This window comes from Scylla paramamosain, unplaced genomic scaffold (genome assembly GCF_035594125.1).
Source record: "Scylla paramamosain isolate STU-SP2022 unplaced genomic scaffold, ASM3559412v1 Contig100, whole genome shotgun sequence".
Lineage (NCBI taxonomy): Eukaryota > Metazoa > Arthropoda > Malacostraca > Decapoda > Portunidae > Scylla > Scylla paramamosain.
The window spans coordinates 112,501-125,000 of record NW_026973765.1 but is presented as its reverse complement, the minus strand read 5'-3'; positions in this window follow the sequence as shown (position 1 = coordinate 125,000).

Below are 12,500 nucleotides of genomic sequence, written 5' to 3'. Positions count from 1 at the left end.
TCTGATCGCCAGTATGGGTTCCGTCAAGGCCGCTCTACTGGTGATCTTCTGGCTTTCCTTACTGAGTCTTGGTCATCCTCTTTTAGAGATTTTGGTGAAACTTTTGCTGTTGCCTTGGACATAATTATCAAAAGCTTTTGATAGAGTCTGGCACAAAGCTTTGATTTCCAAACTACCCTCCTACGGTTTCTATCCTTCTCTCTGTTTACTTCATCTCAAGTTTCCTTTTTGACCGTTCTATTGCTGCTGTGGTAGACGGTCACTGTTCTTCTCCTAAATCAATTAACAGTGGTGTTCCTCAGGGTTCTGTCCTGTCACCCACTCTCTTCTTATTATTCATTAATGATCTTCTAAACCAAACTTCTTGTCCTATCCACTCCTACGCTGAAGATACCACCCTGCACTTTTCCACGTCTTTTCATAGACGTCCAACCCTTCAGGAGGTAAACATATCACGCAGGGAAGCCACAGAACGCCTGACTTCTGATCTTTCTAAAATTTCTCATTGGGGCAGAACAAACTTGATATTGTTCAATGCCTCAAAAAATCAATTCCTCCATCTATCAACTCGACACAACCTTCCAGACAACTATCCCCTCTTCTTCAATGACACTCAACTGTCCCCCTCTTCTACATTGAACATCCTCGGTCTGTCCTTTACTTATAATCTGAACTGGAAACTTCACATCTCATCTCTAGCTAAAACAGCTTTTATGAAGTTAGGTGTTCTGAGACGTCTCCGCCAGTTTTTCTCACCCCCCCAGCTGCTAACTCTGTACAAGGGCCTTATCCGTCCATGTATGGAGTATGCTTCACATGTCTGAGGGGGGTTCCACTCATACTGCTTTTCTAGACAGGGTGGAATCAAAAGCTTTTCGTCTCATCAACTCCTCTCCTCTAACTGACTGTCTTCAGCTTCTCTCTCACCGCCGCAATGTTGCATATCTAGCTGTCTTCTACCGCTATTTTCATGCTAACTGCTCTTCTGATCTTGCTAACTGCATGCCTCCCCTCCTTCCGTGGCCTCGCTGCACAAGACTTTCTTCTTTCTCTCACCTCTATTCTGTCCACTTCTCTAACGCAAGAGTTAACTAGTATTCTCAATCATTCATCCCTTTCTCTGGTAAACTCTGGAACTCCCTGCCTGCTTCCGTATTTCCACCTTCCTATGACTTGAATTCCTTCAAGAGGGAGGTTTCAAGACACTTATTCATCATTTTTTGACCACTGCTTTGACCCCTGTATGGGACTGGCATTTCAGTGGGCATTTTTTTTATTACATTTTTGTTGCCCTTGGCCAGTGTCCTTCCTACATAAAAAAAAAAAAAAAATAGTAGTAGTAGTAGCAGTAGTAGTAGTAGTAGTAGTAGTAGTAGTAATGCTATTTTTCATATATTTAGTAATTTTTTTTTTTCATATTATTATTTATATTTATATTTTTTGTTTTGTTTTGACATTCATACGAATGCTATAAAGGTGAAGCATAGAAATTTATTTGATTGATTAATTAATTTATATATCTATTTATTTTGATTTTTTAAATTAATTAATTTATTTATTTTTATTATTATTATTTTTTTTTTTTTATGTCTCTATGATAAGCAAAGCATTATAGAATTTATGAAAGCACATATCCTCTAGAGTCTTGCCCTACAAAAGATTCTGTAAAGTAAAAAATAAAGGGAATAAGTGTCAGTGACGTTTGATGAATAGAGGAAGGCGTGGCAGAAATTACCATAAAACGTATATAAATGAAAATTTATCTTCCTCGTATTTTCCAACTTGCGTTTGCTTCTTGAAAATTTAACTGGGTGGGTCATATAGCAGACATATTGTTCTTTCCTCCATTGTAGTTTGTTTCCAGCAAGCCCCCTAAATAAAGTTTCTGTTTTTTTTTTTTTTTTTAAAGAAATGAGGAATTACATTCTAACGCTGATCACTGAGCGGAGCGTAGACGAGCTGCTATCCTCAAGGACGTTACCTCTCTCTCTCTCTCTCTCTCTCTCTAAATAAGACTTTAAATAAAAAGAATATATATATATATATATATATATATATATATATATATATATATATATATATATATATATATATATATATATATATATATATATATATATATATATATATATATATATTAAAAGACAATGAATATCCTCTGGGGAAGGGGTGACAATCCTTATTTAACCCTTAATTTCAGTTGAATTTTGACAAGTCTACGTTAAAATGTTTCCATTTTTCTGCAGTGATAAAGAAACGTAGAGGGGTAGCTAATATATTTAATTGTTAATTGTATCTTTTTTTCTTTCTTTTTTTCATTTATTCTTTTATTAATTTTTCTTTTCATTGCTTAATTATGCATTATGCCGACACTGCAGGTTACAATTGCAGATATTGCAAGTATTTTTGACACAATACAAGTACATCCAGCTAAACTATTGCTACAGTATAGAGAGAGTATTTCGATTACATACCTTATTCTTCATCTTCTTTTCTTCTTTTTTTTTTTTAATAAATATAATAATAAATAAATAAGTAAATAGGTATTGTCAAATGAAATCGTCGAGATTACGCAGGGGTTTCGGGCAATACTTGGATGGGTGACTACACAAGCCTCATCTGTCTGAAAAAAAATAAATAAATAAAAAAAATAAGAATAAGAATAGGGAGAATGAACGAAAATTTTAAGTAATAAAGATAATAGTAAGAATTATTATAACAAGAATAAGAAAAATTACAATAAAGGAATATAAAAAAAAAGAAAGAAAGCATCCCATGTCTTTCTTCCTAATTGTCATAGAAGGGTGAATTCTTTTGTATATTTTCCAACATTTCCAATACAACGATATGAATGGGGGAAGAAAGAATAAGAATAATAGAAAGAAGGCCTCCCAACACCTAGTTCTCCGGTCTTGGCCAATTAGCTAACGGCGGGATCAGCGCAGTTAAGCAGGGGGTCCGGGAAGAACTTGGATGGGTGACCACAAAAGCCTCATCTCTCTGAGAATAGAAAAAAATAGCAATAAGAATGAGGAGAATGAACGAAAAACGAAAATAATAAAATAACAATAACAACTATAATAAAAAAAAGAAGATTAAGAATAAAAAGAACAAAAATAAGGGAAAAAAGTAATAATATATCTCTCTTGCTAATTGTCGTAGAATTATGAATGAAGGGTTAATTTTAGTGCATATTTTCCAACATTTTCAGCACAACAATGCAACAACAATACAGGAAAGAATAAGAATAAGAGAAATAAGCCCTCCCAACACCTTGTTCTCCGCTCTTGACCAATCAGCTGACGGCGGGATCAGCAAGGTTAAGCAGGGGGTCCGGGCAGAACTTGGATGGGTGACCGCACAAGCCTCATCTCTCTAAAAGTAGGATAAATAAGAATAAGATAAGGAAGAATAATAAAAAAAAATGAAAATAATAAAGATAACAATATTAATTATGACAAGAATAAGAAAAAAATAGAATAAAAAGAATGAAAAAAATAAGAATATCACAACTTTCTTGCTAATTGTCTTAGAATTTTAAATGACATGTCAGTTCTGCTGTATATTTTCCAAGATTTGTTATGAATGAGGGAAGAAAGAATAAGAATAAGAATAAGAATAAGAACAAAATGAATTAGACTAACAATAATGATCACATCTTTCATGCGGTGACTGCGTGGGCGATGAGCCTCACTGGACGTTTCTGACCAATCACAAGGCAGGGTTGGAGTCGTCGGGCCCACCCGATTCATATATAAAGGGATTTTGTGGGAAGCGCGGGCAGCCCGCCTCACACACAGACTTGGAGACTCAGCTGAGTGTTGAAGGAGAAGGATCAGGATCACTTACTTCGTGACTGAAACGTCTGTTGCTGTTGCTGTCACCTCGTACCTTCCTGCTTGGTGTCCCTGACTCTAGGGTTGTGGCACCTTGCTGGCCCTGGTGCTTACCTGTGCTTCCTTCTTTCTCACACCTACCTGTGTGGTACCACTGGCTCCTGGGCTGTGGTACCTTGCTAGCCCTGGTGTGCACCTGCACAAAGTGAATCCTCCACGTCCCACTCAGACCACTGCCTTCCTGTCACTCAGCTGTATCTTCACCTCCAGAGCTCCTAAGCTTTCAATCACCGTTGGTTGCCTGCACCTGTGTACCGGGGCTCTCCCACTGGGTAGAGAGCCCGCCCTAGTGCAGTGCCTTTTCACCTCCAACTATATTTCCTTTTCGGCCATAGCGTCCCCCAGTGGGTGAAGGTGAACCCCGCGGCTTGCTCAAGGGGGGCCCTTAGAGGGCTGCCTTAAGCCCACTGGGTAGGTCGGCCAACAACTTGGCTAGTGTTAGGCGCGGGGTAGGGACACTGCGACGATTGTTAGCAATCGGGTGTCTGTACTGCCTTGCCTAGGTAGGCTCCTTCTTTTTTACCTTCTTTTAGCTGTGGCAGTGTGTCGGGCTTTTGCCCCCTTGTAGGTTTTATTTTATTTTTTATGTATTTTGCATAAATTCCCAACAAAATGCCAAGGGTCAAAATCAAACACCCAGACCCCTCTAGGCAAAGTAAGCAATGCCTAATACGAATTCTCTCGGAAAAACTTATATACGCAACAAGGATTATCCAGACCATGGACTCATTTGTAGTATTAACGAGAACGGACGAAGACACAGACCACATCTTCTCACCCAGCACTACAAACATCCTGAAAGGGGAAGGATTCCTCCCCGTTTTGCCTCCTGAAGTACGGGCAAAAAGAACCATAGTGTTGCTAAATTTAGATGAACATATATACTCTAACACCGAAAATGACATCACAGATGAACTAGTCAAGAAAAACACCTTCCTAAATGAAGGGATCGACAAAATTTACAAGATCCCTAAAGCTAAAATAATAAAAATCACACTGAATAGTTCCACTGCAGCCAAAAAATCCACAGAATCTGGACTTCTAGCATTTAACATGAGCATCCCACACTATAACATAAAAATCGAAAACTTCATTCCAATCCTCACCTGCATGAAATGCTACAAAATTGAAGATCACCCCACAAACAAATGCAGTATGCCAAAGACATATGAAATTTGTTCTGAATGCGCTGAGACAGGACATACATGGAAACAGTGCACCAACCAATTCAAAAAATGTATTAACTGTAACGAACCACATCGATCTCTAGCATACAAATGCAAAAAAAGAAAAGAAATTATTGAACAAAAAAGACAAACACAAAACACAAACAAAACTTATAGCCAGACACTCTCAACTAGCAACAGTCAGAAACAACAACCTTTTGACATTAACAAAAATGCAATAATCATGTCTTGTATGTTTTATGCTCATACGATAAATGCAGTTAAGCCTGGCAGTTTCAACGATGAACTCAATAGGGCTCTAGCATTAAATAATTTACCAAATATAGAACTCCCTCCAAACCCTCCATCTACACAAATTCTCAGCATGTTACCACACAACCCAAACAACAAGATAAATAACCAACCACAAGAACAACAAAATACACAACAACTAAACACGACAAACACACGTCAAGACACTAATACAGAAAACACAAACACAAAAGACACAGAACAAACACAAAACGAAATAACAGAATACATAGAAACTGAAGAAGTCATACCAGAACTGGAAAAGATAAAGGGCACAAACCTAGGACTGATAATTATATCAAAGAAAAGTGAAAAATGGCCAGAAGGAAGACAAATTAGTATAAAGGAAATACAAACTGGAATTAAAACTGGACACTATAAGTGGAGATACTCAAATAAAAATTACACCGAAGAAGAAGTCTGGAAATATCTCATCAATAATGATATAAATTTGGACAACTGTTTCAGAATTACTGACGATCAAAAATTTAACAAACTACGTAATGGACTACACAATGAGTTCACACCACCTAGAAACAAACACCAAAGGAAAAACAGCCAATAGGCACCCCACTTTCACATTTTCAATTTCTTCAACAAAATAGATAAAATAAAAATAGTACAACACAACGTAGCACACTGGTCCACCAACAAACGCACACTTAAAACATCTTATCTGGATATAGACCCACACATCATACTCATAAACAGTCATGGCCTTAAAACTAACTCCCCTCCAAAACTACAAGATTACCATACATACACAGTTAATTCTTCAGGAGAACTACATGACGGCAGTGCAATTTTGATCAAAAACAACATACCACATAGAATAAATGACGACTTTATTAGTGACGTCATACAAATCACAATAAAAACAAACACAGGACAGATACACATTGCCACTACATACCTTCCACCACGTAGACCTTATCTCCCAATTCCAGATTTCCACAAATTAACTTCAAATAATGATCCAACTTACATTATTGGGGACCTAAACGCAAAACATAGAATACTAGGAGACTCCTATAACAACACAGTGGGTAAAGGGATCAAGCTACTAATAGACAATGGGAAGCTTAAACATATTGGACCGGATTTTAATACCTTCATAAGCCAGAACACACAAACTACCCCAGACATCATTCTTACTAACAATAAAACTTATCACAACCATATAATAGAAAAAGGACCAATCACCTCATCCGATCACATTCCCATCATACTCACTATTACCTCTCAAGCAGTCACGGAACCTACAAGAACCAGATTTAACTTCAAAAAAGCAAACTGGGAAAAGTTTGAAAACGGAGTGAAAACCTCTATAGATGATTCAGATCAAAGTGGAGAAGCAACACAAGGGGAAATAGAAACGGCGCTTGAGAAATGGTACACTATAATAACAACTAACATGAAAGAACACATACCAACCATGAATACAAAAACTACACAAAAGGCAATAAGCAACGAAACCATACGCAACATACAAAGACATCTAAACACACTAACACTAAACGCCCAATATCACGGATTTACATATATGCAGTTTATTCAGTACAAAACACTTAAGAATTACCTAAAAGCAGAATGTATAAAACAGCATAATAAAAATTGGGAGTATAAAATAGAGCAACTACAAACACTTTATAAAACACCAGCAGATTTCTGGCAACAAATAAAAACACTTAAAGGCAATAAAAATCAAACATCACCTTTCATTATATACAATAACAATAAACTATACACGGATAAAGAAAAAGAATCAACATTTCGGCAGATATGGAGCAAAGTTTTTAAAATAAGTGAGGAAGAGAATTTATCATTTGATATCAATAATGAAACAATAGTAGAAGAATTCCTAAAAAACAATAGAAATAAATTTACCCCCTACAATAAATCAGATATGAACAGAATTAATAACAACCACCTACTTACATCTAAAATAACTCTGCAAGATATAAGAGACACCATCAGATCACTTAAAAATAACACACCGGGCAATAGCAACATCAATAAATCTATAATGACCCATCTACCAATTAATGCAATAAAAATATACGCAAAAATCATAAACCAGTGTCTATCAATGGGATATTTCCCAAACAAATTTAAAACAGCTTTAATCAAACTAATACCAAAGCCCAATAAACCTTCCACAGACCCAACGAACTATAGACCGATTTCGCTACTAGAAGTTCCAGGTAAAATATTGGAAAAAATAATAAACAAAAGACTAAGACACTACATAGAATCAAATAACATACTCCCTCAAGCACAACATGGATTCAGACGGGCAAGAGGCACGGAAACAGCCATAGCAATAACAACAGAAACAATAGCAAACGCATTAGGGAAGAAACACCAGTGCTCTATAGTTTTAAGAGACGTATCAAAAGCATTTGATAAAGTATGGCATGGAGGCCTAATATATAAGCTAATCAACACAAATATGCCAGACATTTTCACAAAACTAATATGCTCATTCATAGAAAACCGACACGCTCATATTAAAATCAACAATCACACAGGTGAACCTATTTCATTAAGGAGCGGAGTCCCACAAGGAAGCTCACTCTCCCCAACCTTATACACACTATTCACCTCAGACATACCTCAACCCTCCCCAGGCTGCAGTTACATAATATATGCAGACGATATAACACAAATAATCAGTTACCCTGGTAAATCAAGACAATTCATGGCAAGGAAAACAGAGAAAGAAATAATTAAAATTAATAACTATGAGAAAAAATGGAAGATAAAAACAAACACAACTAAATTTCAAGTAATCCCCCTAGCAGTACAATACACAAAACCAATATACATAGAAAACTCCTTGATTCCCTTCTCTAAAGAAGGAAAAATACTGGGCTTAAAATTCAACCAAAGAGGTCTACAAAACCAAGTAGCAAACATGCAGAATAAAGCAAACATTGCCCTAAAAAACATAAGAAGATTTCACGGCCTCACAACCAAAATCAAGCTACACTTAGTAAAAGCATGTGTAATACCAGTGCTCACTTTTCCTGCTTATCCACTCAATACACTCACAAAAACAGCTACTCTTAAACTACAAATTATTCAGAACAAGGCATTAAGATTTGCTTTAGAAGCAAAATACCCTTACACAAAAACAACAGAACAACTACATCATAATGCACACATAAAACCATTAAACATAATATACCATGAACGAGGTAACACTATCAAAAACAAAATTATTAATGAACTAAAGATACACGAATATCAAAATATCATATCAGAGGAAATATCTAAAGAACACGGATGGTTTAAGAGACCAATATCCTACATAAATAAAGACACACCAGCTCCTATTTACAATCGAACATCACTATATTAACAACAACATGAATACTTACCATAACACACACTTAAATTTAATAACTACCTGATGACACCACCTGCCACAGAAACCAAAGTAAACAGCTTCTGAAAAGGAAGAATACAATAGTCAAATAACTACATCATCATAACACAACAATCCAAAGTACGCTGACAGTTTCCTCTCGCCTCTGCTCTGCGCCCCGAGTTGCCGGGAGTGAGATGTGGTACAGTAACGGCTGTGTAGAGCAAGGTGGCTCACCGTTTACCTCTTTCCCCCGGCAAGGGGTGGAGGACACCGGCTCTGTCAGCTGACACCCGGATGCAGAGAGGGAACGAGGGGGAAAATTAAATAAACTAAATAAATAAACAATACAAAACTGCATATCATGCTAACACCAAACAGTCGGTTGAGCACCTGCCCCTAGTTGAATAACTAACACACTACCCAAAATAACACACTATCAATAAAGCAAGACGGTTTGCCCGTCAACTTCATGTCTACTACTATATTTCCTTTCTCACTATAAACCTCCAATCTTCCCTTCCCACCCACTCTACCTCTTTATTTTCACCCAGCTTTTCTATCCCCCCAAATCGCAAATCGCGCGGGCAGACTCAGCTGAGTGTTCGTTGTGAGTTGTTGTTACCACAACTATGGCACGTACCAAGCAAACGGCTCGCAAGTCCACTGGTGGCAAGGCGCCCCGCAAGCAGCTTGCTACAAAGGCAGCTCGCAAGTCTGCTCCAGCCACTGGAGGTGTCAAGAAACCCCACCGTTACAGGCCTGGAACCGTTGCTCTCCGTGAGATCCGCCGTTATCAGAAGAGCACTGAGCTGCTTATCAGGAAACTGCCTTTCCAGCGCCTGGTGCGTGAAATTGCTCAGGATTTCAAGACTGACCTCCGCTTCCAGTCCTCTGCTGTCATGGCTCTCCAGGAAGCTTCCGAGGCTTACCTCGTGGGTCTGTTTGAGGATACCAACCTGTGCGCCATCCATGCCAAGCGCGTGACTATCATGCCAAAGGACATCCAACTGGCTCGTCGCATCCGTGGCGAGCGTGCCTAAGAAGTCATCCACGAATGATCTTCATAACAGCAATATCTAGGCCCTTTTTAGGACCAAACATCTCTTTCATTAAAGAATTTTCATAGACAATCTGTTTGGTTTTGTGGAAGAAAATATTTATTTTCCATCTTTCAGTATCAGGTATCGACTTTCAACTCAATATCCTTCCCCCCTTTTTTTTTTTTTATATTATTATTATTATTCCCTCTTCCATGGCCATATCTCTTTCACTTGGGAGAATTTTTATCTTTCTTTATCTCTATTTTTTTTTTATCTTTTCTTTATCTCCACAGAATAATAATCACGATAATAATAAGCATAATAATAATAATAATAATAATAATAATAATAATAATAATAATAATAATAATAATGATACAATAATTATTATAATAATAATCATAATAAAAACAACAATATTAATATTATTAATAATGATAATAATAATAATAATAATAATAATAATAATAATAATAATAATAAAAATAATAATAATAATAATATTAATAATAATAACAATAATTATAATAATAATGCATTTGTCTATATCGTATCTTTTTTCCTTTTCAAGTGTGGCTCCAATGGAGCCGGGTATTATTTTATACTGGCAGCAGTATACTGGCCGCCTGTTTACTTGGAGGAGGTATACTTGGTAACAGCCTTGGTGCCTTCAGAAACAGCGTGTTTTGCCAGTTCACCAGGCAGAAGAAGACGGACAGCGGTCTGGATTTCCCGGCTGGTGATGGTGGAGCGCTTGTTATAGTGTGCCAGGCGGGATGCCTCGGCAGCGATGCGCTCGAAAATGTCATTCACGAACGAGTTCATGATTGACATGGCCTTGGAGGACACGCCAGTGTCTGGGTGGACTTGCTTGAGCACCTTGTAGATGTAGATGGAGTAGCTCTCCTTCCTCCTGCGCTTCTTCTTCTTGTCGCCCTTGGCAATGGCCTTCTGTGCCTTGCCAGCTTTCTTGGCAGCCTTTCCTGATGCTTTGGGAGGCATAGTGTCGCCGTACTGCTGTGAGAACGAGTGTGCGTTTTCTCAGTTGAAAAGTGGTATATATATTAGCGTGCCTACTCAGGATCAGGAGTCGCCACCTCAGCGAGCGTCCTGATTGGTCCAGACGCGCTCTGGGCCGATCTGATCTCGCGTATATATAGCCGTTTTTCCCAAAATTCACTACTTGCTCGCAGAGCTACCGACGAGGTTAGAGTACTCGCGCTCCTCATTTATCACCAACAACAACAACTACTACTACTACTACTACTACCACAACATCCATTATCATGTCTGGACGCGGCAAGGGAGGAAAGGTGAAGGGAAAGTCAAAGTCCCGTTCCAGTCGTGCTGGACTCCAGTTCCCGGTCGGCAGGATTCATCGCCTTCTAAGGAAAGGCAACTACGCCGAGCGCGTGGGTGCTGGTGCCCCCGTGTACCTTGCGGCAGTTATGGAGTACCTGGCTGCTGAAGTCCTTGAGCTTGCCGGCAATGCCGCCCGTGACAACAAGAAGACTCGCATCATCCCACGTCACCTGCAGCTGGCCATCCGCAACGACGAGGAACTTAACAAGCTCCTCTCCGGAGTCACCATTGCACAGGGTGGCGTGCTGCCCAACATTCAGGCCGTGCTCCTTCCCAAGAAGACTGAGAAGAAGTAAATAAAGGGCCTCCCTCCCCTTCAGCCAATATCACCATCAATCCGGCTCCTCTTCGGAGCCACACGTTCAAACATCTAGAGAGTTGTGTAGACTATACTGGTATATCAATAATAAGCAAGTAGTGTATTTATTTTCGAGTTAGTTATTTGTTATTATTATTATTATTATTTAGTCAGGCACGCAAGTGACCGAGAATAAATATGTATACTATATTTCTACTAATGTACCTGCTGTGTGTCACAGTGGAGAGTTGATTAGATGTGTTGCCTATTGTGATATGTTGAGCGTCTTTTTCATCTCAATGTATATTTTGTTTTATGAGAAACTGAGAACGATGAGGGGCGTGATCATTGAAATAAGTCAATGATAATAATAATAATAATAATAATAATAATAATAATAATAATAATAATAATAATGATAATAATAATAATAATAATAATAATAATAATAATGATAATAATAATAATACTTGGAGAAGACCTGATGAAGTGAGAAAGATGGTTATAATTAATAATGGTTTCTTTTCTTAGCTCAGATAGTGATAGTGAACATGGTTATGAGAAAGTAGTAGTAATAATAGTAGTCTATGGTCCTTCTTTCTTTTCATGTTTGTGGACCTTAAAAAGGTCCGGGAGATGATGTTATTCAATGATGATAATGCAAGCTGAATAGCTGGCACCATCTCAATAATGGAGCGATTTAACCACCAAATCCGTACAGGGTACGGCCCTGACGCTTGAGGGCGTAGACAACGTCCATGGCAGTAACGGTCTTACGCTTGGCGTGCTCGGTATAGGTGACAGCATCCCTGATAACGTTCTCAAGGAACACCTTGAGCACCCCACGAGTCTCCTCGTAGATGAGACCAGAGATGCGCTTGACGCCACCTCGGCGAGCTAGACGACGGATAGCAGGCTTGGTGATTCCCTGGATGTTATCACGCAGAACCTTACGGTGACGCTTGGCGCCTCCCTTTCCAAGACCCTTGCCTCCCTTGCCGCGGCCAGTCATGGTGATGAGAGCTGCTAGTACGACGTCCGAACGGTCTAACA